Below are 23,933 nucleotides of genomic sequence, written 5' to 3'. Positions count from 1 at the left end.
ATCATTTTATTTACAAAGCAACTTTGATTGCATCGAAGGTTCACTGCTAACTAACTACGTCGCAAACTAAAAACTAACATTCCTTTTCAGAAGCGAAGCGCCCTCTAACGGCGATATATAAATCATTTGGGGGATTTTTCCACACTCCCCACCTGATAATTTTTGCAAAAATTATCACTATTTCAGCATACAAATAATAAAATATAAGAAAGCAACTTACATATCAAATACATTCAACTGATGTAAGTAAATATAAACTGCAAAAGGAAATTCTATAAAATAAACAAATATAGTTAACTGCATCAACTCAAATGTTACTCAATACGTAAATATTAATTCAAATTACAAACAGTAAATTATTAGTAATAACTAAACTAATTATCTAAAATTAATGTTAGTGAATATGAAATATAAGAAGTAAAATTAAAAGGTTACAAATTTAGTTCATTTTCAGTCTGATAATTCAAGGGGGTATATCAATTGTACAGGTCTCTTAAGGTCCCTTTTTTTAGTTTTTACCACACATGATCGTACAAGACCATCACGTCCTTTGAAGACTTGAATTACTCGACCTAAATCCCAGAGGAACTTAGATTTAGTTGTTCCTTCAAGTAAAACTATATCACCAATTTTAAGATTTTTCTTAGCTTCTGGTGTACCGAAGAAGTGAGCATTTCTCAACTCAAGAAGATACTGATTTTTCCATTTTTTTCCAAAACTGTTTTATAAGTGTTGTCTGATATTCTTTTCGTTTTATTAGACTCTTTCTTGTTAGAGAGTTATTCAGGATCTCAGCAAAGTTGTATGGATATTCATCCTTATGTCCGATCAATAGAAAATCAGACGGTGCAAGCGGTTCAGGTTCATGTAAATCGTTGTAAACGTAGGTCAAAGGACGTCTATTCACAATATTTTCGACCTCTGTCAACACAGTCATAAATTCTTCAAAATTCAGTTGAGCTCTGCTTAATATCTTTTTCAACGGTTCCTTTATGGTTTTCATAAGGCGTTCATAAAAAGCCCCCCACCATGGAGCAAGCTCGACGATAAATTTCCAAGTCAAGCCTTCATTTGCTAGAAAATTTTGAAACTCTGTACCTTTAATTATGCTGTAAAAATACTGTAAATCTTTGGCAGCATATTTGAAAGTTTTCGCGTTATCTGAATAAAAGGTGCGACAGTTTCCTCTTCTCGAAATGAAACGTCTGAGAGATAAAATGAATTTGTTTGCAGACATATTGGAAATGAGTTCTAGATGTAACGCTCGTGTAACAGCGCACGTAAACAATACGATGTATGATTTCTGAATTTCGTTTCCAGACCTGATGTAAACTGGACCTGTGAAATCCACGCCTGTAACATAGAAAGGTGGAGTTTCAACAATTCGATCTTTAGGTAACTGAGCTGTCATTTGTTTCGCTGGTTTTACTGCGTATTTCCGACAAATTAAACAGTTCCCTAAGACTTTCTTTACCAACTGACGGCTTTTAGGAATCCAAAATTTCTGTCTTAGTTTGGCTAAAGTTGCTGCAACTCCCGCATGCAGAACGTTATTATGTTCCCTTTTTACAATTAATTCAGTAAATTTGGAATCTTTAGGAAGAAGAACTGGATGCTTCTCGTCAACTGTATATTCGGTTTCTTCTAATCTTCCCTTAATTCGAAGAATTTTATTTTCATCAAGAAACGGTGCCAAGCTGAATATATCAGAGCTTGGAGAAATTGACTTGTTAGATTGAAGAGCCTTAATTTCAGGTGTGAAGAAATCCATCTGGGCTTTACGAACACAAAAAATTTCAGTGTCCTGAATTTCAAAAGCACTTAATATTCCACTATTAGCAGGCAGTTTTCTTGCCTTAGCAACGAAACGTCTAACCCATGCCATAATTCTGAGATATTTCAGCACATTACTGAATTTTGTTATATCCAATAGTTGATCATCTCTTTTCACAACAACGTCATAAACAGATATCTTACTACGGAATTCTAGTTGCTTATCGTTTCCCACGTCAAACTTCGGTTGAACTGGCCAGTCTATATGTTTGTTTTGCAACCATTCTGGTCCAAACCACCAAAGTGAACAATTTCTTAAATTAGCAACAGTAGTTCCTCGTGATATGAGGTCGGAGGGGTTATCTTTCCCACGGCAATAATGCCAATTATTGCTTTCAGTTAGTTTCTGAATTTCATAAACTCTGTTTTTGATGAAAGATTTAAATCTTTCGGGAGATCCCTGAATCCAAAAATACGTTATTTGAGAATCAGTCCAGTGGAAGGGGATTACTTCGTATTTTAAAGATTTTGCTATTTTATCACTCAATCTAGCGGATAAAAGCGCACCCAAAAGCTCCAATCTAGGAAGTGTAAGGGATTTCAGAGGTGCAACTCTACTCTTGGAAGCAACAAAAACTGTTTGAAAAGTTCCATTGTTCAAAACTATTCTCAGATATACCACGCATCCATAAGCTTTCAAACTAGCATCAGAAAAGCTATGGAGTTCTGTTTGTTTCACATCTGCATCTAATATTCCTTCTAAATAGTAGCGGGGAATTCTGAGGTGGTTCAGTTCTTCAATTTCTTCGTACCAGGCTTTCCATTTATAACTAAGATCAGGTGGCAGTTCATCGTCCCAATCAATTTTGGCAGACCAGATTTCCTGAATCAGACACTTTATTCTTATAGTGAAAGGGCCATAAAATCCGACAGGATCAAAAATACGGCCTGCGGTTTGCAATAGAAAACGTTTTGAGTTGATTGACGAGGAAATGAAATTTGTCAAGTGCTGAGTGTCAAAATAAAAATTATCATTATCCGTATCCCAATTAATTCCTAACACTTTGATCGGGACAACTTCAGGAGATTCTTGCATCGAAAATTCTTTGCGATGCCAAATATCTTTGAGTTCTTTGGAATTAGTATGCCACTTATGTAGTGACATGCTAGCTTCATTAAAAATGTTCACAATTTCTAAACTTGTTTTCAGGGCTTGTTCTAAATTTTGGTGACCACCAATAATGTCATCAACATACAGGTAGCTCAAAATCGTAAAAAACAACCTTATATTTAGCGTAGGTATAATGAAACACTCAATCGATTTCGAGGGCAGCTAAAGGTCCCTCCTCATCAGGAGAAAGAATTACATAGAAAGAAAAAAATAGGAATCACAGAAACACGTGGTGCTTATCAGCACTGCACGCGGTTATAACTAGATTTTTAATCAGAGTTGCACTGGCCGCCTACTTTTACTGAGCCAGGCTGTCTGAACAAGCATAAAGAAATATTAGCGAAGTTAAAATAGGGAGCGAGGGGCAAATGCACATTACGCTCAAAATCTGAACTTCAAATAATGGAAAGCAACCACTGAACGGATTTTTTATACCCTCTGGTAGTACCAAGTGCGAGGAGGTAACGCCATCTATCGGCAAAAATAATTGAATTAAGACAGTAGAATTTTAAAGGCATTAGGAAGGACTGGATTGGACTTCAAATCATTAACTAAACTTTCGAAATCTTTGTGAATGTGAAAAGCCTCAAGAAAATCCAATTCGCCTATGGAAGAAGCCTTTTGGATGATTTTTGCAGACCCAAAATCAAAATCAAAATCATAATCATAATCAAAATCAAAATCATAATTTTGATTTTGGGTCTGCAAAAATCATCCAAAAGGCTTCTTCCATAGGCGAATTGGATTTTCTTGAGGCTTTTCACATTCACAAAGATTTAGAAAGTTTAGTTAATGATTTGAAGTCCAATCCAGTCCTTCCTAATGCCTTTAAAATTCTACTGTCTTAATTCAATTATTTTTGCCGATAGATGGCGTTACCTCCTCGCACTTGGTACTACCAGAGGGTATAAAAATCCGTTCAGTGGTTGCTTTCCATTATTTGAAGTTCAGATTTTGAGCGTAATGTGCATTTGCCCCTCGCTCCCTATTTTAACTTCGCTAATATTTCTTTATGCTTGTTCAGACAGCCTGGCTCAGTAAAAGTAGGCGGCCAGTGCAACTCTGATTAAAAATCTAGTTATAACCGCGTGCAGTGCTGATAAGCACCACGTGTTTCTGTGATTCCTATTTTTTTCTTTCTATGTAATTCTTTCTCCTGATGAGGAGGGACCTTTAAGCTGCCCTCGAAATCGATTGAGTGTTTCATTATACCTACGCTAAATATAAGGTTGTTTTTTACGATTTTGATTGTCACATTAGCGTGTTTCTCTTCTAGTCTATACAGGTAGTTGTTTAAGAGTTCTACTGTTTCAGGATATATTTCTGAATATTTTTGAAGGTGATGCTTAATAGTAGCAGCTAGAAGAAAGGGACTAGATTTTACTCCAAACAAAACTCTTGTAAATCTAAAGGTTTTCAAACTTTCATTGTTATCATTAGGATCATCTTTCCAAAAGAATCGTGTAACGTCCCTGTCTTCTTTATTTAACTCTATCTGTAAGAATGCTTGTGTAATGTCCGCTGTAAAGGCTATCGAATTTTGTCTAAATTTTATCAATAAATCAAAAATATCAGGATATAGGTTCGGACCAGTGTATAAACAGTCATTTAGAGAAAGTGTTTTTGGTTTATGGGCTGAAGCATCATAAACTATTCTTAGTTTGCTTGTTGCTCTATCATTTCTGATGACTGCTCTATGAGGTAAATAAAATAGGGTTTTATCATTTTGATTGTCTTCTTGAACTGGTTCAGTAATATGTTTTAACTCGTAATCCTTTAAACCTCTGTGTATTGAACAAACAAAGAGTTATCAATTTTAAATTTGTTACTCAATTTCTTAAATCTTTCAAGTGCTGTATCCCTATTATCTTCCATTAAATGTTTTGAATTCGGTTTCCAAGGTAATTTTACTTGGTATCTGCTGTTCTTATACCTGATATCAGATTCGAAAGATTTCATAATTTCTAAATCAACAGTTTTGTCGTTTTGAGTATCACTTTCCAAACCCAAGTTTTCTAGCTTCCAAAACTGTTGTAACTGATCTGATATCAAGTTTTCATTTACAATTACTTTCATAGTTAATAATTCACTATGATCATTATTTACTTTACCCTGCAAACACCACCCAAATAAAGATTCTGTGGCTACTACATTTCTTGAAATTCTTTTAATTTTACCAGTAATTATAGAATAGTAGAAATCTACCCCTATGAGAATATCAATTTTGTCACTTTTTCTACAACAATCTGCTAATTGTAAATTTTGTAAAATTTTATTTTTCTTAGCAAAGTTCAAATCTGGAGGAGAGATAACAGTATTGGATATATTTTCGGTTTCAAGAAGCTCAATATATATATTAAGATTAGGATCGTTTACATTTTCTAGTTTTGCTCTAACAACATTAAAGGTTTTTTCTAACGCACTTTTATCACCAAAGGAATAAACAGAAAGTGATTCTTTTCTAACAATCGGAAGTTCCATTTTAGTAGATACATCTTTAGTTATGAAAGATCTCATTGAGCCATTATCAAAAAGAATTCTGACATTTTCAAATTTATCATTATTTCGGATCAATGCAGAAGCCGTTTGTAATAATATTTTATTAGATCTATTTTCATCGGAATTATATGACGAAACAGCGGAAATAACGCTCGAATCCGATTCTTTTCAGGTTTTTCATTATCTTTTTTCTGATGGAATGAATAACAAATGGCTTTCGAGTGTTTATTAAAGCAGAAGGCACAGTTTATTTTTTGTTTACAATTTTGGATCCGGTGAAACCGACCCAAACATAAAAAACACCGCGATTCACTTTTTAAGATCTCTTTTTCCTTTTCTACACTTAAAATTTCGCAATCCGCAGATTTATGATTTGTGTTCCCGCAGAACAGACACTGCGATTCGGATGACGCCGCTAATAACTCAACTGTAGACGGCTTGCTCGTTATGGCTGGAGAATGTTTATGTTTGAAGGGCAAATGCTTTTCCAATCGTGAATATTTTTCTCTAGAATTATAATTAACAGAAGCCGAGCGTTCTCTACTGAATACTTCGTTCCTCAAAAAGGCTAACAAACCTTTTAAATCCCAATTTTCGTCTTTAATTTTTCGGCTATAATCAAGAACGAATTCATTAGGAAGTAATTTCAAAATTAAAGGCGTTAAGAGATTTCCGTAGGTATCAGAGTCTATTTTTAATGCTTCAAGATTTCTTATCTGTACTTCGGCGTGATCTAAAAGTTTTCTTAATCCGTTTATGTCATTAGGATTTCTAACAGGTGAAGTACTTAAGAGTTGTCCTAAATGCGAATTAATTAAGATGTTCTTTTGACCAAATCTGGAACGTAACAGTTCAAGAGCAGCTTCGTAATTATTTTCGATGAGAGCGAAACCAGAAATAGCTTTGGCGGCTGAGCCACCAAGAAAGCTTTTTAAGTAAATTAATTTTTCTATTTTTGATAAATTCGGATTTTTATCAATCGCATTTTCGAACTGACCTATGAATTCTAACCAATCCGAAGAATCACCATAAAATTTAGAGATCGTTAATTTTGGAAGACGAGTGAATTTGTTACTTTCGTTTTGGGATTCTGTAACGGTTTCATTAGAAATGTCTCTATTTGCATTGTCCGAATTTTCCAACTTATTCAACTCTTTCAACTTTTTCAACTCTTTCAACTTTTTCTTTCCTCTAAACTGCCACACTTGAATTTTCTCTTCATATTCTAAAGCGGATGAGATTTCAAGTTCAAATTCGTCTTCTTCGACTTTTAATTCTCGTTCTATTTCAGCGTCTAAATTGCTCAAGGATTTTGATTTTTCGTTTAACTGGTCTAAAATTTCTTCTAATACATTTACATTTATACTACTATCATCTTTATTCAGTTCGGTTTCAATTTTCTTTAATATCTTGGACACTCCGGTCCTCAATACCTTTCGTTTCGATTTCAGTTTAGCAATAAGATCTTCCATATTATATAAAAATAGAAAATACAGGCTTACCTTGGCTGTCTTCGCATAAAATGATATCCAAAATTAAAAAACACAAACTTCTAAATTGGCCAAAGGTTCTCGGCACCGATGCACCATATTGCGAAAGGTGGTTCTAATTCTAAATGAAGTGAAATACTTCAACAATCTACAAAAATAATCATTTTATTTACAAAGCAACTTTGATTGCATCGAAGGTTCACTGCTAACTAACTACGTCGCAAACTAAAAACTAACATTCCTTTTCAGAAGCGAAGCGCCCTCTAACGGCGATATATAAATCATTTGGGGGATTTTTCCACAATTCCCGCTATAGAGCAAAAGTACGGAGGGGGTAACCGCTTGCGATTAAGTTTATTGATTTATAATTCATTAAAACTTGAAATTCTTCATTAAAACTTGGAATATCTATGTAATAATTTGTATGCATTTTGTAATTTTGTTTTTGCAATATTAAGTCCTTATTCCTTTTTCTTCAATAAAAAATCGCCGCACTACTCCGAGATGGTTGCACTAATATGTGAGAGTATTGTTATTTGCTAATGTTATTCTTAGTCTTTTGTTTGCATTTCTGCTTTGTCATCTACGGTTGCTGTTGCGAAATCAGAATTTCATTCATTTAGTCAGTAAAAAAAAACATAAAAAACGGAATGCGTAATTAAAATAAAGCAGACATTCCAGTTAAGTAATCCAAATAAAACAAGCAATCTACCTCAGTGCAAAAACATGACGTATTTTCGCCATTCTTTTTTAATATTGTAAATTAAAAAAACAACAGCTTTGCCAAAGCCTAGAGTATAACTTTAAGGTTGAAGTGCGTTGACACAACCGCTGATTTGTTTGTAACATTCGCCAGTTCTTAAAAAGTTATGTTTATTTTAAATATCTTTAAACCGAAACAATTAAATAGCTGTGCTCAAAATAAGGGCTTTATTTTGATTATGTATGTAAAAGATAAAAACCATAATTTTTTTTGGCATTTTTCTCTCTTGAATAGAATTTGCGTAAAAAGTTTAAACATCTGGCAGCTGAAACCTACAGTTAAAATCTAGTTTACTTTCACGTTCTTTCGACCACGAAGATATCTGAAATAAAATTATTCACGTCCGCAAATCCTATGGGCTTTTGTATGTAGTAGTTTGAATGGAAAAAGAAAACGAGTTTATTTCCTTTTAGGTAGTGAATCAATTATAAACCGCTTACCGAATGAATGAAAGTGACATACCCAAAGGATCAAGTTTTGAGTTATGGGAAACCGATGAGGTAAACTTTTTTCCGTTTGTATTTTTTTTGCATTAACTAAAAGTCTGAAATATTAAAGAATCGATAATAAAAAAAGGAGATTAATGTTTGGATACAGTTTAGAGTGAAAAGTCGAGAAAATTCGTTGCAGAATAAACTATTAAACCATCTCTGCCAGATTGTTTTTTTAGTTTTATGAATTTTTAAGCGTAAGATCTTTGCATGTCTCATAAATCAAGTGAAGAAGGTGGGGTTTTGTTTGTCTCATCCAATTCTGTCAGAAAATTTCCTCCCTTTTCTTAAAGAAGCTTTCAAATTTTAAGCTTCATGCAAATTTCTTTAGATAAGTGTTCGGGAATTTTCACTTTTATACTATTATGCTCAGTTTTGCATTATTAAAATAGGATTGTTTATCTTGGAAAGTGTCTGTCACATTATTATTTATATAGAGGGGAATTCTCCAAAAAATAAAGATCAGATTTCGCTGAGGGAATTTAGGCTATAACTTTTATATGGATTTCTATCTTAAGCATTTCTAGTGAAAATTAATTTCAACAATATTCTCTGATAAATATCTGTTTGCTATGATCCATTTTAACATGCGAAAATTATTAAACGTGGATCTCTTGTTTCATGAAGCAGTCGAAAATATATCAAATGCCGGCACAGCTTTAGTATAGCCCACCTGGAATTTTAAACAAAAAAATATCACCAAGAGCGGCGATAAATGATATGATCTGGTAACCCATACTATTCGCCAAACGCAATGTAAACAAGAGGATGGAATTACGGTTACAGCTAATTTAGTAGTCAGTTACATTTATTCAATTTCAATACAAATTACCGACATATCCGTTTACTCAAAGTTTAATGCACGTGCCCTGTATTCTTACTTTTCCGGTATAGATTTCTCTTAAAATTTGTCTCACGTTGCGTTGCAGGAGGAAATACAACATTTTAAATTAGAATTCTACTAAAATTAATATCTAAATGCATAATTCGTAACACTGTTATTGGCGATTGTTTAACGCTCAGATACCGTGAATACTATTTTGTATATATATTTTTGGCTACTTGAGGTGATATTTTTGCGTTTAGTTATTGCTTGCTCTAAAACTGCTGTTAGTGTTGTTGTAATTAAATATCAGGAGATTATAAAGGAAAATTTAAGGTGGGAGTTTTCAAACAAGCGTAAAATTTTGGGAACAGATATTTTATGTATGAATTAACAATAGAGTATGAACTTTTTAGAGGATTTTTGATGGATTGTCGATTATTGAAGGATAACGTTTTCTGTGAAAAATGTAAGCTACCATGCTGATTAGTTAGTCAGAAAAAGTCATCGAATGGTAGTATTTGCAAGAAATGTACGGCTGAGAAATCAATTAGGCTAAGATCTTGATTCGCCTGTAGTAAGCTCAATTTTTCTAGAAACTTTTTTTTTTTTTTTTTTCCAACGCGAATCAATGGAGTTGCTTATGCGCGAATTTCTGCAATTCTCCGATTTCTTTTAAGTGAAAGAAGATTTCTTAGTATATGAGCAATGCAGAGTTTATTCAATTTCTGATTTTTAAGTAAAAAGAGATCGCTATATACATGGGCAAAGCCAATGCAGTGCGCAATTCCGAGGTTGTGCACGTGCCTAGTTTGTGCAATTCTAGGATGTTTTTTAAGTGAAAATAGATCGATGTGTACATGAGCAGAGCCAATGTAGTGCGCAATGCCGAGGTTGTGCGCGATGCCTAGTTTGTGCAATTCTAGGATGTTTTTTTAAGTGGAAATAGATCGATGTGTACATGGGCAGAGCCAATGTAGTGCGCAATGCCGAGGTTGTGCGCGATGCCTAGTTTGTGCAATTCTAGGATGTTTTTTAAGTGAAAATAGATCGATGTGTACATGGGCAGAGCCAATGTAGTGCGCAATGCCGAGGTTGCGCGCTGTGCCTAGTTTGCGCAATTCTAGGATGTTTTTTAAGTGAAAATAGATCGATGTGTACATGGGCAAAGCCAATGTAGTGCGCAATGCCGAGGTTGTGCGCGGTGCCTAGTTTGTGCAATTCTAGGATGTTTTTTAAGTGAAAATAGATCGATGTGTACATGGGCAAAACCAATGTAGTGCGCAATGCCGAGGTTGTGCGCGGTGCCTAGTTTTTGCAATTCTAGGATGTTTTTTAAGTGAAAATAGATCGATGTGTACATGGGCAAAGCCAATGTAGTGCGCTATGCCGAGGTTGTGCGCGGTGCCTAGTTTGTGCAATTATAGGATGTTTTTAAGTGAAAATAGATCAATGTGTACATGGGCAAAGCCAATGTAGTGCGCAATGCCGAGGTTGTGCAATTCTCTGATATTTTTAAGGTGGAAATAGATGGATGTGTACATGGACACCGAGCTTTGATGTTTTTCGGGCGAATACGGATCGTTGTTTACAAAGGAAAATGAGATAATGTGTGATGACGAGCTGTAATGTAATGTATTTTATATGCAATGTTTAACATATCGTTTGTGTATTTTAAATTTGTATTGTTGTTTTAATTGTGAATTATATTTAAGACATCATTTTTCATTTAAATTGTATTTTAATGTTTTGGTTTTGATATGTTTATAATGCTTTCCGACTTACGATATATATCGATAGCCCGACGATCTACTCAACAGTAGCAAAACTGTAAACTTTGACCCTATAAGTAACTTTTACCTCATTATTATAATACGTAGTGTTTGCAATCGTAATCGCACTTGATAATATGAGTTCTTTGATAATACAGTGTCTCACAAAAGTGATGGGACACTTATGCTTTACAAAAGGAAACTGTAATAAAATAAATTAAAAAAACATGTAAAAATGTTTTGTGGATGTGTTTCATACTTAAATTTAGTAACAATTATTACATCACATACATTTTCTCAAAATATTAATTTAATAAAAATACAATTGTTTAGAACGGAGCAAAAAATGGTTCACATAAGTGATGGGACACCATTAGATACTACTACGTACTATGCAACAAAAATCGTCTGAAGTAAGCAATAAAAATATTTTTTGGGGTTTGTATTTTTACTCAAAGCAATTGGCAATAATTTATCGCAATCGTCTGCAGTATTTCTCTCCAGTTTGTTTTGGAATTTTTGTGTTTTTTATCTCTGTGCAACCATGAATGCTAAACGAAAAGAAACTTTGCCTGAAATTCGAAAATTAGTGATTAAGTTGCATATTGAACGTGGAAATTCTATTAGAGAAACTGCTGAAACCGTTAACCCGAGTCATTCAACAGGTTTTAATATCATTAAACGATATAAAAAGAATCATATGATTCAGGATAAAGAAGACCTGGCCGACAATCAAAGCTATCCAATGGACTAAAGAGAATTATCGTTTGAAATATTAAAAAAAATCCAAGAATGAGTGCTCCCAAAGTTGCTGCTGATTTACAAGCATTATATGGAGTAATTGTTAATCCTGAGACTATTGGAAGAGTAATTCGATTTGCTGGATATCACGGTAGAGCAGCCGGGAAAAAATTCTTCGTGAGTGAAAAGAATAGAAACCTCAGACTGGCTTTCGCAAAATCCAACATAAATAAGAATTCTGATTACTGGAATGAAGTTATATTTGCTGATGAGAGTAAATTTAATATATTTGATTCTGACGGTAAAATCTTGGTGTGGAGAAAACCCAGGAAAGATAATTAATTAAAATCGGTGCTTCAAGAAGAATTGGGTAAAATCACTCCAGAAATCGCAAAAAAATTAGTCGAATCCATCCCAAGAAGATTAAATCATGTTTTAAAAGTAAAAGGAAATCCAACAAAATATTAAAACCTTTTATAAAGTAAAATTTTTGGATAAATATTTGATGGAAAAGTAAGTGTCCCATCACTTATGTGAGCCATTTTTTGCTCCGTTCTAAACAATTGTATTTTTATTAAATTGATATTTTAATATTTTGAGAAAATGTATGTTATGTAGTAATTGTTACTAAATTTAATTATGAAACACACCCACAAAAAATTTTTACATGTTTTTTTTTTAATTTATTTTACTACAGTTTCCTTTTAAAAGCACAAGTGTCCCATCATTTTTGTGAGACACTGTATGTGTGTGTGTATGTGAAGCATTGCTTAGTGTTCCTAATTTGTAGTATTTATTTTCTTATAATATTTTCTTTCATTGCGAGAAATTAAATTTTTCATTTATTTATGTGTAGAATTCTAGTATGCCTGCCTGCAGAGAATATAATGTGATTTAGAAATTTAAGAACCTGTTTTTCATTAATGTGAAGTTCAAAATTTTTAGAAAATAATGAAAATTGTCTACTTACTGGTATATAAGGGATTATGTTGTTACGTAGCAAAATGTTAATTTGTAAATATGATAAAATTGATATGTTCCAGAGTATTAATTAAAAAAAACTTTTTTTTTATTTGTATAAATGCTAAAGCTTAAAAATCTTTGAAAATATGGAAGCTGTATGAAATACAAGTATGAGAGACTGCGACGTTCTTTATCGTTGTAATAACTGGTAGAATTCGCTTACTGTATCATGATAATTTTAAATATAAACAATTTATTATACTTATTTTCAGTTACGCCTAAGCTCAGAAATGTAAATTTAAAGAATTTGATGTTAATTTACAATAATAAACAATTCATTATTTTTTTTAAAGAGAAAATACAAATTACACGTAGCATGGAGAATACATTACACGTAGCATGGAGAATACATTGTGACGTCACACACCAAATTATTTATTAAAGGTGAAATAGCTAAAGGTTTCCGGTATTGTTTTTAAAATTACATCCTTTTAACCTTAATCATTTTTATTAATCATTTCTTAATATTTCTTTCTCTTAAAACCGTGTATAATAGTCATAAACTTATTTCTATTATCCACGATTTCTGGTGAAATCAAGATGGCTACCATTTTTTTAAACACGGAGTTTCGTCGAAAATCTGGATGGCAACCATTTTTCAAAACAACGTATTGCTTTGGCGCCAAACCAAATTCGCCAAACTTTGAAGGTGGGCTATACTAAAGCTGTTCCTCAAATGCCCGTATAAAATATGATTATTTATAATTGTAATAAGATTTGTGAGGAAAAAAGTGAAATTTTAATAAACACTCCAATGTAAGATGCAGACATTGAGACTTGTGGACAGTTATCACTGTTGTAATCCTACTTATTGTTACGAAATGTCCAGACGCGGTAAGATAACATCCCCGCATAGCTGAATTAGGGTTTCCAGAAAATGGCAAAGGAAGGCAGGATCGCCCATTTGGCGACAAAATTGGCGATATGCTATGGACGGATGGAGAAAATTCTGGAACGAATTCTTAGTGGCTTGGCCCAGAATGCTCTCGAACGCAAGCCAAAAGCTATATAAATCCTGCTGGTACGCGGAGTCCAGCGAGTTGATAGTCAGTCAGTGAGTAGTGCCTAGTCGAGTCAGTTAAGAGTCAGTGAGCTCATTGCTGGAAAAAGTTATTTATTACATAAATACGTATATGTGTGCAAAAAACAAAAGCAAGCAAACAAACAAATAAGCCCCCCCCCCGGGAAAAAAAAAAAAAAAAAAAAACTTCTTACAAGCGAGCTTATGTCTTTTGTTCTGATCGAAATCTTATGGCGATCGCTATAATCGCAAGCAGAAGTCTGAGGCATTGCCCTTTTACGGATTTTGCTGCAAAGTATTGTACTCCAGGAATTTCATCTCTGTTTCTTCTATTATAGGAAAATTTCACGAGCACAAATTGTAAAAATCAAATTTAAGGCAAAATAGTATAATCATAATTTTTTCTATAAAAGCCGATGAAACTTTGAATAAGACGAAGAAACGTATACTTTGTCGACCTGAAGTGGTTGCTATAATATCTAAGTACGAAAAAGACTATTGATAAGAAAGGTTATGCGATACTTTTGAAAGCGTTGTTTGGTAGTGATGTCGTATGCGATCTACTGCTTTTAGTAAGTTATTTTTTAGATAACTGGAGTACGAATGGTTGTGCCGGGTTGAAGATTTTCAACGAAACTGGTTTGTAGTGCTCTTATATGAAACGAAAGTTGAGAGAAAACTGTATGCGGTCAGTCTATTCGTCGACAATCGAATTTAGAACAAATACTGCTGTAGCGGTAGTATCCAGGGGTCCACTGGTTTTCCGGAGAGAAGTTTCCCTACGAACAAAGCCTTGAAAAATCTTCTGAAAAAAATCTCTTTTTTACCCCCGGGAGCCAAACCCAAGGCAAACTACTAGTGTTTTGTAATTTTACCGTTTGGTGACTGGTGCATTATGTTACTTTGCTCTCAACGGAAATTTATTTCATAATAAATATTGTAACGGAAATTCATTTCATACCAAATAACCGTATTTAATCGGAAATAAGATTCCCTTAATATAAGACTGTCCTAAAATTCTAAGATAAGTTTCAAAAATAAAAATATATGTGAATGTATCTTTTAGTAATTTTGTAGTAATATTTTTTATCTTGTAGTAATTTTGGAAAAGGGAATCTTGGTTTTTCTTATTAACTTTCCTTCAAAATAATGTGTTTCACCAAGTGATACTGCATTATTTTCATTTCTCCAGGCATGATAACCAGTATAAAAGATGCAGACCTAAATCGAAATCCCTGACCTAGACGCGGCTACTATAATTAGTAGTAGTAATTCAGTATATATAATGCGCATGGTGATTTCAAAATATATGGGCAAAATGTAGACAGCTCCGAAATTAGCATTTTGTAATGAAATGTGTGTGCATAAAGGCACGTAAAGGCGGATCTGAGAAACATGTATTTCATGTATGGAGCTGCGAACGGAATCGAAGCAGCTGGTCAGAGGAGGTACTTCATAACCGTTGTCTGCACCTTTTTTACTCCGTTTTCCACAGGTTATCTTTGGTGCATTAAAATATGTAAGCCTATTAAACTGTCTGTAGCTCCGATCAAGTATCACAGGTTTTTGACTTTTCCATAGTTATGAATGTTGTGTTCCGAAATAGATATTTACGAACGTGTTTTCACATGGTCCTGATATCCAGCTTTCTTGTTGGCCCGTCACCGAGCGTAAAGTTACTGAAGAGTTCCACCTCAGTCTTATCTCAGGCAAACTGGTTGGCTGCTTAGTTGCTTTTACCCATGCGTAATGTGAATGCAGAGCAGTCTGCCGTACAAAGCCTTCCACGAACGCATCCTTTCCCTTAGGCCGCTAGCCCGCGTGTGTTTTCGTTATATTTAACTAATTTAACCTAACTTTAATGTGTAAAAACGTTTTCTTAGAAATATATATTTTGGCTTAATTTTTGTGATTAGCAGTTTGCCACTGTGTAACTTCCAGTCTGCGCCAAAAATTTTGTTTCTTTTCATTCATTATTTTTTGCTTATTGAAATATTTTTGACATCTTTATTTAGACCTATCATAAGAAATACTGATCCTTTAAGTGTTGCATTCGTGAAATGCCGTACATGCCTTTGTTTCAATTTTTCGATTTGGCCGAAACAAATAAAATAATTTTAGATTAGATTTATCTGAATTCAGGAACTTTAAGAAATGAAGTTTATTTATTTTCTTATAACCATAAAACATTAATAAATTATTTCTTCGGCATTTTCGTACGAAGGGACTGAGCCCACCAACGACCGAGCAGTAAAGTCGCTGAACACTGTTAGTTCAGTCCGAGAATCGAATCTCGCGAAAGGGTTGGCTTCATGGGCGTTTTCGTGGTTTTTCCCATGAGTAGCGTGTATGCGAGATAGTTTACCTTAGAAAGTCCTTCACGAAGGCATCCCTTCTGTTAGGCACGCAGCCCTCGATGCTTTGCCATAATCACATAAAAACCAAACAAAACGTACGAAGGGGCTACCGAAGTTAGCCGCCAGAACTGCTTGCCTTAATCGCCAAATTTTAAGGTGCGACTTTGGTGGCTGCTTTATCAAGAAAGTAGCACTTTCGTCTTATAAATAGATAAAATAGGTTTTTAAAAGTACCGTAAAGGTTACGATTTGCGTGCAGGTTAATTTAAAGATGCCTCTTACCTTTTTCATTATTCTAAATTTCCTTTACCTTATAATACTTTCGCTACCAATGTGTTGTATATGTGCCTGCAAGCATTTAAAAAAATTCTGATAGGACAAAGTTTGCAGTGTATTATAATTTATTTCACTGGTAGTTGGGAACGCTAGGTTTGTTGTTGCGACGTACATGTTGCAATCGTGTTTTTTAGTTGGTGCTATAGTCTTATGTAAAGAATAAACTCTAAGTGAGGGGGTTAAGCAGCTTAGATTTTGTACGAGACGTTATGCATTTTGTATTAGACTAGTAAAACACGTGATTTTAAAGTCTTATAATTTCATTTACATTACGAATAAAAAGATTATTACGCGTTCATTTGTTCTCATTGGTGTCAAAATAAAATACCGTCTTATGAACTGCAAAGTAAACGAACATTGTGATTATCTTCGCTTCGTTTAATATAAAATGAACGCATTCACGAACTAACATCTTTACTTCAAAGAGTGCTTCACGGCGTTCTCAAAAATCATTAAAATGAGGAAATTTTGAAAGCAAAGTTTGAAGAATGTATGCATCTTTAAAATAAACTTCAACAGGAATAAGCTGAGAGAAGAGACGCAATCACACTGAAGCGAAAGGTTACGGCCAAGTAGCTTCATAGCAGCACTTGATAAAGAATGCTCGATTCTTGTGGCGTCCCCCCTGTTGCTTTGATAGAATTGAGGGTGGAGGGGGCCTCATATTTGATCTGCCACCCGCTGTCGTTGGCATGGTGAGCGTAGTAATGTCTTTTCAGATTGTTGCTTTATCGAGCGTCGAGGGCATGTTTATGACTCAATAAGAGATCCTTTCCCTCTCTGAAAGACCGAGGCCCCCAGAAATATGTTGTTATTGCTTCGTGAAGGGAATAAGCAACTAAGGAGACTAAGGAGTGTCCTCGCTGTGTGTATTTCTAGATATCTAGATAGGGGTTGGGAAGATGTGCGTGTTTGCGGAATGCTCGTCTGCATCAATGCTGTAAAAGGCTATCTCGTGTGTCCTGGTGCGCGTTCGCTGTTTTTCTTCAAAATATGTATATTTTTATATAGTATGTCTGTGTGCGTAAAAGCTATTATACTTTAAAAGAATTATAGAATATTACAGCTGTACATGAATCACAGATTAGTTTATATAATTTCCAAATATAACTTTATGTATTAAATAAACTTTTTTTTCTTCTCTCAATTCAATTTCCGATTGGAAGTAAGAATGAACGTATTTAGTTTCAGCGAAGAATTGACGCGTTGACTACGTATGTCGTCTCGAGCCGTTATGCATGAATAAGTGAATATTATGCTTTTCGGGTGAAATGCGCAGTTACAGCATATGCCGAATGCTCGAAAACATTAATTTTAATCTCGTATTTTAGTGAGTTTAATTTAATTTTTGTTTTGACAAAGATGCACAATGTAATTTTTTTAGTAAGTGTTTTAGGAACGTTTGGAAGTGAATGCCTGCAGTCTTACCAATGAACCGGGCCACCTTATCCCCGGATAATTTAATTTTCCAGGCAAGCTGCCGATTTCATTGCGTGATTATGTGGTTTTTCAAAGGTTTTTATTTGAATTCGAAATTATTTAGTTTGCTCGGTGACACTACAAATTTAAAATTCTTTGAAATCTCAGGAGCCTAAAGCTTAGTTACAGTCACATGATTTTGAACTGAATCATTGAATTTATTAAATACATTTCGATTTTAAGGCAGGACGTTTTCTAAAGGTGTTAAAAATATCGCCAAGCTATTAAGAAATCGCAAAAAGTTGTCAAAATAGGCAGCAAAAAATGTTACCAAGACTCGATAGGAGAGTTACCCCCCCCATCGTAGTTTTTAATTTAGTTATGTTCTCAATTCCACATTCGAGCGATTCAGAATTACAAGATTTACAAAATACTATAGAAATGAACACTTGCGAATGCAGTAAATGGTCACAAATTCGACTAAACAAAGTACGGTATTAAATTACAACATAAAATACTCCAATGAAGAAACAAATAAATCAAAACAACGCATAAATTATAAAATGCCATAAATATATGTAGGTGGAGGGAACATGCTTAATTTCTGAAGCCATTTTAACTTTCATGCCAGTAGTCAGATGTTCGCCAAGGTTAGAGCTGCAGGAGACACCCAAATGAAGATAAGACCATATGAAGACCATATGACACCTTCATATGGGTGTCTCCTGCAGCTTTGATGAGGTTTACTTCCATCAACGTACCGAACTTCATAAGAGTGCCATAACGTTTATGATTTTATGTTAAGGCACTTTCCTGGCTTGGCAAGTGATGGTCAACTTTAAAAAAAAAGAGAGGTGCCGGTACGTTTGTGCAAGCTGGAGATTAATTGCCAGTATTGACCTTCACATGGACATTGCAGGCCAACGCCTTTGTACCCTTATGTACAGCACTTTGCCTTTATGCTTTGTGCTCTGGTACATGACGGGCAACGTGAAAGGTGCCGGCATCTTAAAATATTAGGTGGCACCAGCCGTTGGAATGGCAAGGAATACGCTGATGTGTGTTTCATCTGCAGCTTATATTACATTTAAGCATAGCTATATTGAATTATTGCACATGAAATTTCGTTTCATTTTATAATATCAGTTGTATTCTCCATGCAGAAAAGCCTTGCGTTGTTTACATTCGTATCAAGGGATTTTAAAAATTACATTAGAATAACCTTTTTATATACATGTTATCATAAGCAAGAATTTTATTAGTGATAGTAATAATTTTCATTTAAGTTTTTAAATATAACATTTGAAACCATTTTCTCCATTTTGAATGTCATATTAAATATAGTAAATATTATGTTGGATATATTAAACAAGCAGGTAAATGTAAAAAGATTAAAGGGAAAATTAATAAATTGAAGCAAATATGTGACACAGCTGTTTGAATTCTTTTTTAAAGCTAGAATTTTGTCTGGAACCCTTTATTTTTTTTAATATATACATACGTCTGGAATAAGATTACCAATAAGTTAGCAGTTGAAATTTTCTTATTCAGTATTTATTAAATTATTAGTATTGTATATATTTTCGTAATTTTAATGATGCAGCAGGGAAAGCAGGAACTTAAATTTAAAAACCATTTATGTTGTCAGTTATGCTCATATTTGAACAAATGGTGAGTGAAAAAAAGAAAGAAAGAAGAAATGAAAAGAAACACCGGATAAATTTCTCACTGTGATTGCTGTTGCCAACTTTCTGGCTGGAATCAGATTTTATTACCCGGTGAGTGATGTATTGTTATACGTATTTGTGTAAAACGCATAAAAACTAAATTACAGTCAAATGAATATAAATATTTACATAAATTTACAACATTATTTAGGAATATGTAGCTGATTAAAATATATGAATTCTGATATTTTGTCGATCTTATGCATTTCAGCTTATCGAAATTAAGCATTTTTGATTTGGCAGCGAGCGAAGTGACTTGCAGCGGATGAATATAAGTGTGGATGAATATTATCCGATAGTCATTAGATAATTGAATTTTGTCTAATGAATCGCAGCAACTAAAATTCGATCTCATCACAACTCTCTGCAAAGTAAATACCTGAAGTAACCGCGTGCTTGCTGGGTGCAGTTTTAGATTATAAACAAAATGAAGAGAAAAAAAAAATCTTTAAAGGATGCACATTCGTACAGGCATAATCTCCTATTTGGGAGCATATATAGTTCATTTGAAGTCGGCATTTATAGAACTCGAGTTATAAGCGGAATTCTTGAAGGGGGTTTTAAGTTTTTTATTAAAAATCAAATTAACGTACATTCGTATCAAGGGATTTTAAAAATTACATTAGAATAACCTTTTTATATACATGTTATCATAAGCAAGAATTTTATTAGTGATAGTAATAATTTTCATTTAAGTTTTTAAATATAACATTTGAAACCATTTTCTCCATTTTGAATGTCATATTAAATATAGTAAATATTATGTTGGATATATTAAACAAGCAGGTAAATGTAAAAAGATTAAAGGGAAAATTAATAAATTGAAGCAAATATGTGACACAGCTGTTTGAATTCTTTTTTAAAGCTAGAATACGTGTATGAACGTATTTTTACACGAAGGAAGCATGAATGAATGATATGAACGTATTTTTACACAAATGAACACGATATGGTTAGCTGAATATGACACACAAACAAGTAATAGCTAGTAAGGAAGAAGCAAGTACGATTATTTGACTGCCTTTGCCAAACCTTAAATATTACGAAATATTTTACTTTTGCTTTTAGCTGCCTTTTTAAGAATTATATCCCGTGCAATTAAATTAATTATTCTTAAATAATATTTCATACTCTCCAGTAATTTCAATTCGTTACAAGGCCTTAGCTCGTTCAATTTAATTAATTTTTTATCTTAAATCCGCAAAATGTTTTTGTCAGAATTGAAAGGATATGGTTTCATTCGTTTGACAGTATAATGCATTTTAATTAATTAAATGTGTTTTGGACAGAGATATTTAATCGCTGATATTGTTTGCGAGCTTTTTCTAAGCATAAACGTGGGCTTGCTTCTTTTACTTTTAACGTGGCTTGCTATCACAAACAGTGTTCGCGTGCACGAATTACATTACTTATTCATAGTGAAAATAGAGTTGGCACACTTGTTATTTAATAATATCTTATTTTCTGTAATAATTCTTTCGGTAAAATGTATGTCTGGCTTGTTTACTAGAATCAAGAATTGTTAAAATTTACTACAAATGATCACGAAACAAGTAAGATTACGTAATAAGAAAATAAATAAATGTATTATCATTTCTTACAGTATATATAAAGTTATTACTCCACAGTACATTTAATAAAAAAATTAAAATGCCGAATTGCCTTACGTTTAACGAAATAAATCGTAACAAATTTAATTTATATAACATATACAACCTGTGAAAGTGTGCGCGCCATATTTAGTTTTCGGGTCTGCTGTACGACATGTATTTAAATGGGAAGCAAATATTTTCTAATTTGAATGAATCTCCTTGGCAAAGCGTTTTGATTTAACCCAGAAAAAGGGCATAAAATAAAATTCGAATTCAGTGAATCCGTGTCAGCTTAAAACATGATTCCAGACGATTTTGTTTCCCTTTGGAGGTGATCGCATTTCAGAATATAATTTATCAGTGACGTTGCTATCGTTATTTAAGTCGTGTTGCCGACTGTTTTCAGAGAAGGGAGTCTTCTTACGAAAGAGGTCGGAGGGGAAGATTTCACTTGTAATTTTTGGAAGGATTTCCAGTTTAAAACGCAATTACTCTGTGTTTAGTTATCTGACGCTTCTTCAGAATGCCAAATAAAAGTAGGCGAAATGTAGCTTTTTTTCAGAAGCACTTCGCATAGTATTCAAAATATACAGCATGCTGGAGCCAACTTAGTGGTAAAATTTAACTCGAAAGGGCGGTAGAATGTATGGTAAAGAGCTAATACCTCGGCCTTTCTTTGCAAAATATACTTTGCTATCTGCAAAATTTCAACGAAAGTTAGTTACCTTCGAACCATGAAAGTTTTCGGAGATATCGTCAAAGTTGCGCCAGTCGTTCCTGTAGAATTCTCAAGGAACTGGCGCTTCCTCTTCATTTAATAAACAACCACTATTTAATTTATTAAGTAGCTTTGTTTTTCCGCCTTGTGAAAAATGTTTTTATCGATTTCAAGCCCTCTTATTTTACCGGAAGCCTCTTACGTACAGTTTGCCTTATGAGTACAAACTTCCCGCTGGTGATTGTTCCAATCTATTACTTGTTTGTGTGTCATATTCAGCTAACCATATCGTGTTCATTTGTGTAAAAATACGTTCATATCATTCATTCATGCTTCCTTCGTGTAAAAATACGTTCATACACGTATTTTTTTTATGTTAGTGTTCTATAACTTTGGTAACTGAGGTAATAGGTAACTAAGCTGAAAATAATCTTCCGCTTATTGTTCCATAAAATGCAGGTCTCAAGTTTCAATCATTTTCTTTAAAATGCATGAAAAAAATACGGAAGTAGCTATTAATTCATGACCTTGTTCATAAAAACAAAACGTGGCTTATAAGAATCTACATCTAACGGAAGCGCGGATTTTGTGAATTGGTTACGTGACTTTTATACATAACTAGCGCTGAGTCGCACTGCTTAGCGACAGTTTCACGGTGACGGGATAATATGCAAGTACGCAGAATTATATACGCTACTACAAAATGAGCGGAGCGAAACACATGAAAATATAATTAAAAATGTATATTGAAGCAGAGTAAACCACATAAGGAATATGTACGAAGTTTTATTAAAATTGAACTCAAAACAAATAATAAATAATAAGAAAAAAGAACACCGTTCTCTAATTTGGACCAAAACTGAATGTATGGAGGAAAGTAGAAACAAATAAATTCAAGTATTTATCAAGAAAAACATCTGTATCAACATCTGAGTTTTAAGTTTTTACCTCTTTAATTACTTTCAGTGATGAATGAAGACACTTTTTCATAGTGTAAGTGTGTCTTCAGAAGTTTTATCTTAGTTGCATAACTTCTTTTAGCAGTTATCCTCATTCCACACGTGGTTGAGAGGATCAAATCGCCGGTTGACAAGCCTGACGGAGTTTTTAATGATTTTCCGTATGTGTAATATGAATGGAAGCCAGTTTCCTTTAGAAAGTCTTGCACGAAAGCTTCTCATCCCTTAAGTCAGATATCCTTGAGTATTTTGTCTTTGTAAGTTAATGAACTGAGGAAGAGACAAACTCGCAGATATTTTTAGCACCATTAGATGTAGAGCTTAGAGGTAAAACATTACGTTGAAACTATAGGAGTAAATCTGGAGTATTTTAACAATAAAGAGCATTTGATATTCGCAATTAATGTTTCTTCAAATTGTCGACTCTTGAGTATATAAAGGAAACATTCTTTTCTCATCAAATTTAAAGCAACAGTAGGACGGCAGTTTTGCAATTTTTCCTCGTAGACGGGAAAAAATAGAGCTACGGAGCCATCATCAGTTTAAATGTGTACTTCCTAGCTACGGCAAATAACGAAAATCTGTCTTTTCTTCTGTAGTTGCATTTTCTAAGCATTCATTTGGATTTCTCCCCATTAATCTCAGAGACGCCAGCGATCAGCATTGGCAAAAGACGTTGTCAACCCATCTTTTCATCGGGAAACGTTATCAAAGAAAATGGCTTTGACAGCGTTTATTTATGCTGACGTTGCTGGCTAACTATTGGCCCTCCAAAAGGAAAAAAAGCGCATAAATTAAGATGAAAATAAATGAAGAAGTGTCATTAAGTTAATAAATTTTGTGAAGAAAAATGTTGTTATAACTAGCGAGTTTTAATTTTAATTTGGTATTAATTATATTAAAAAAGTCTGCTCCGTGTATGGGGGCGATATCTGAAATAATGCTCATTTACCAACAACAATTTAATTGCAAATGAACTAAATACAATTAAATTGTAACACACTAGGTATTTTACGTAACGTAAATCGATTGCTTTTTTTTAGTCCAAAGGGATTTCAGTCCCGAAGGACTATTAGTTTCGTTTTGCGATTTTGCGTCGGACTCATAAACGTCGGTTCACTTTTCAAACTGTTGCCACAAAATGTTAGAGTCCTGCATTATATTTGAAGAAATTAAATAATGAAAAATCTGCATAAATGATTGTCTATTTCTCGCATTGTGATAAAACAATGGTACATAGAGCCATCGAATTTTGAAT

General features: G+C 33.7%; 1 protein-coding gene across 3 annotated transcripts in view; it reads left to right on the top strand.

The window, feature by feature from the left end:
• Window positions 1–23,933, top strand: part of LOC118196772 (tyrosine-protein kinase transmembrane receptor Ror2-like) — a 452,306-nt gene that overhangs the window by 178,218 nt on the left and 250,155 nt on the right. Inside the window, exons 1-2 of one of the 3 annotated variants that reach the window (XM_085820795.1) lie at window positions 8,074–8,196; window positions 19,328–19,457. The exons of 1 other annotated variant lie outside the window; for it this stretch is intronic. The gene's annotated coding sequence lies outside the window, so the exon portion shown is untranslated. Of the gene's footprint in view, window positions 1–8,073; window positions 8,197–19,327; window positions 19,458–23,933 lie in introns of those variants that run through there. One more of the 3 variants, XM_085820796.1, reaches the window with a different exon arrangement.

Source organism: Stegodyphus dumicola, chromosome 7 (assembly GCF_044657685.1).
Source record: "Stegodyphus dumicola isolate Sdum_Otavi_A_Nest chromosome 7, ASM4465768v1".
NCBI classification, from domain to species: Eukaryota; Metazoa; Arthropoda; class Arachnida; order Araneae; family Eresidae; genus Stegodyphus; species Stegodyphus dumicola.
The sequence above is the reverse complement of the archived record's forward strand: the minus strand, read 5'-3'. Positions and strand labels throughout refer to the sequence as shown.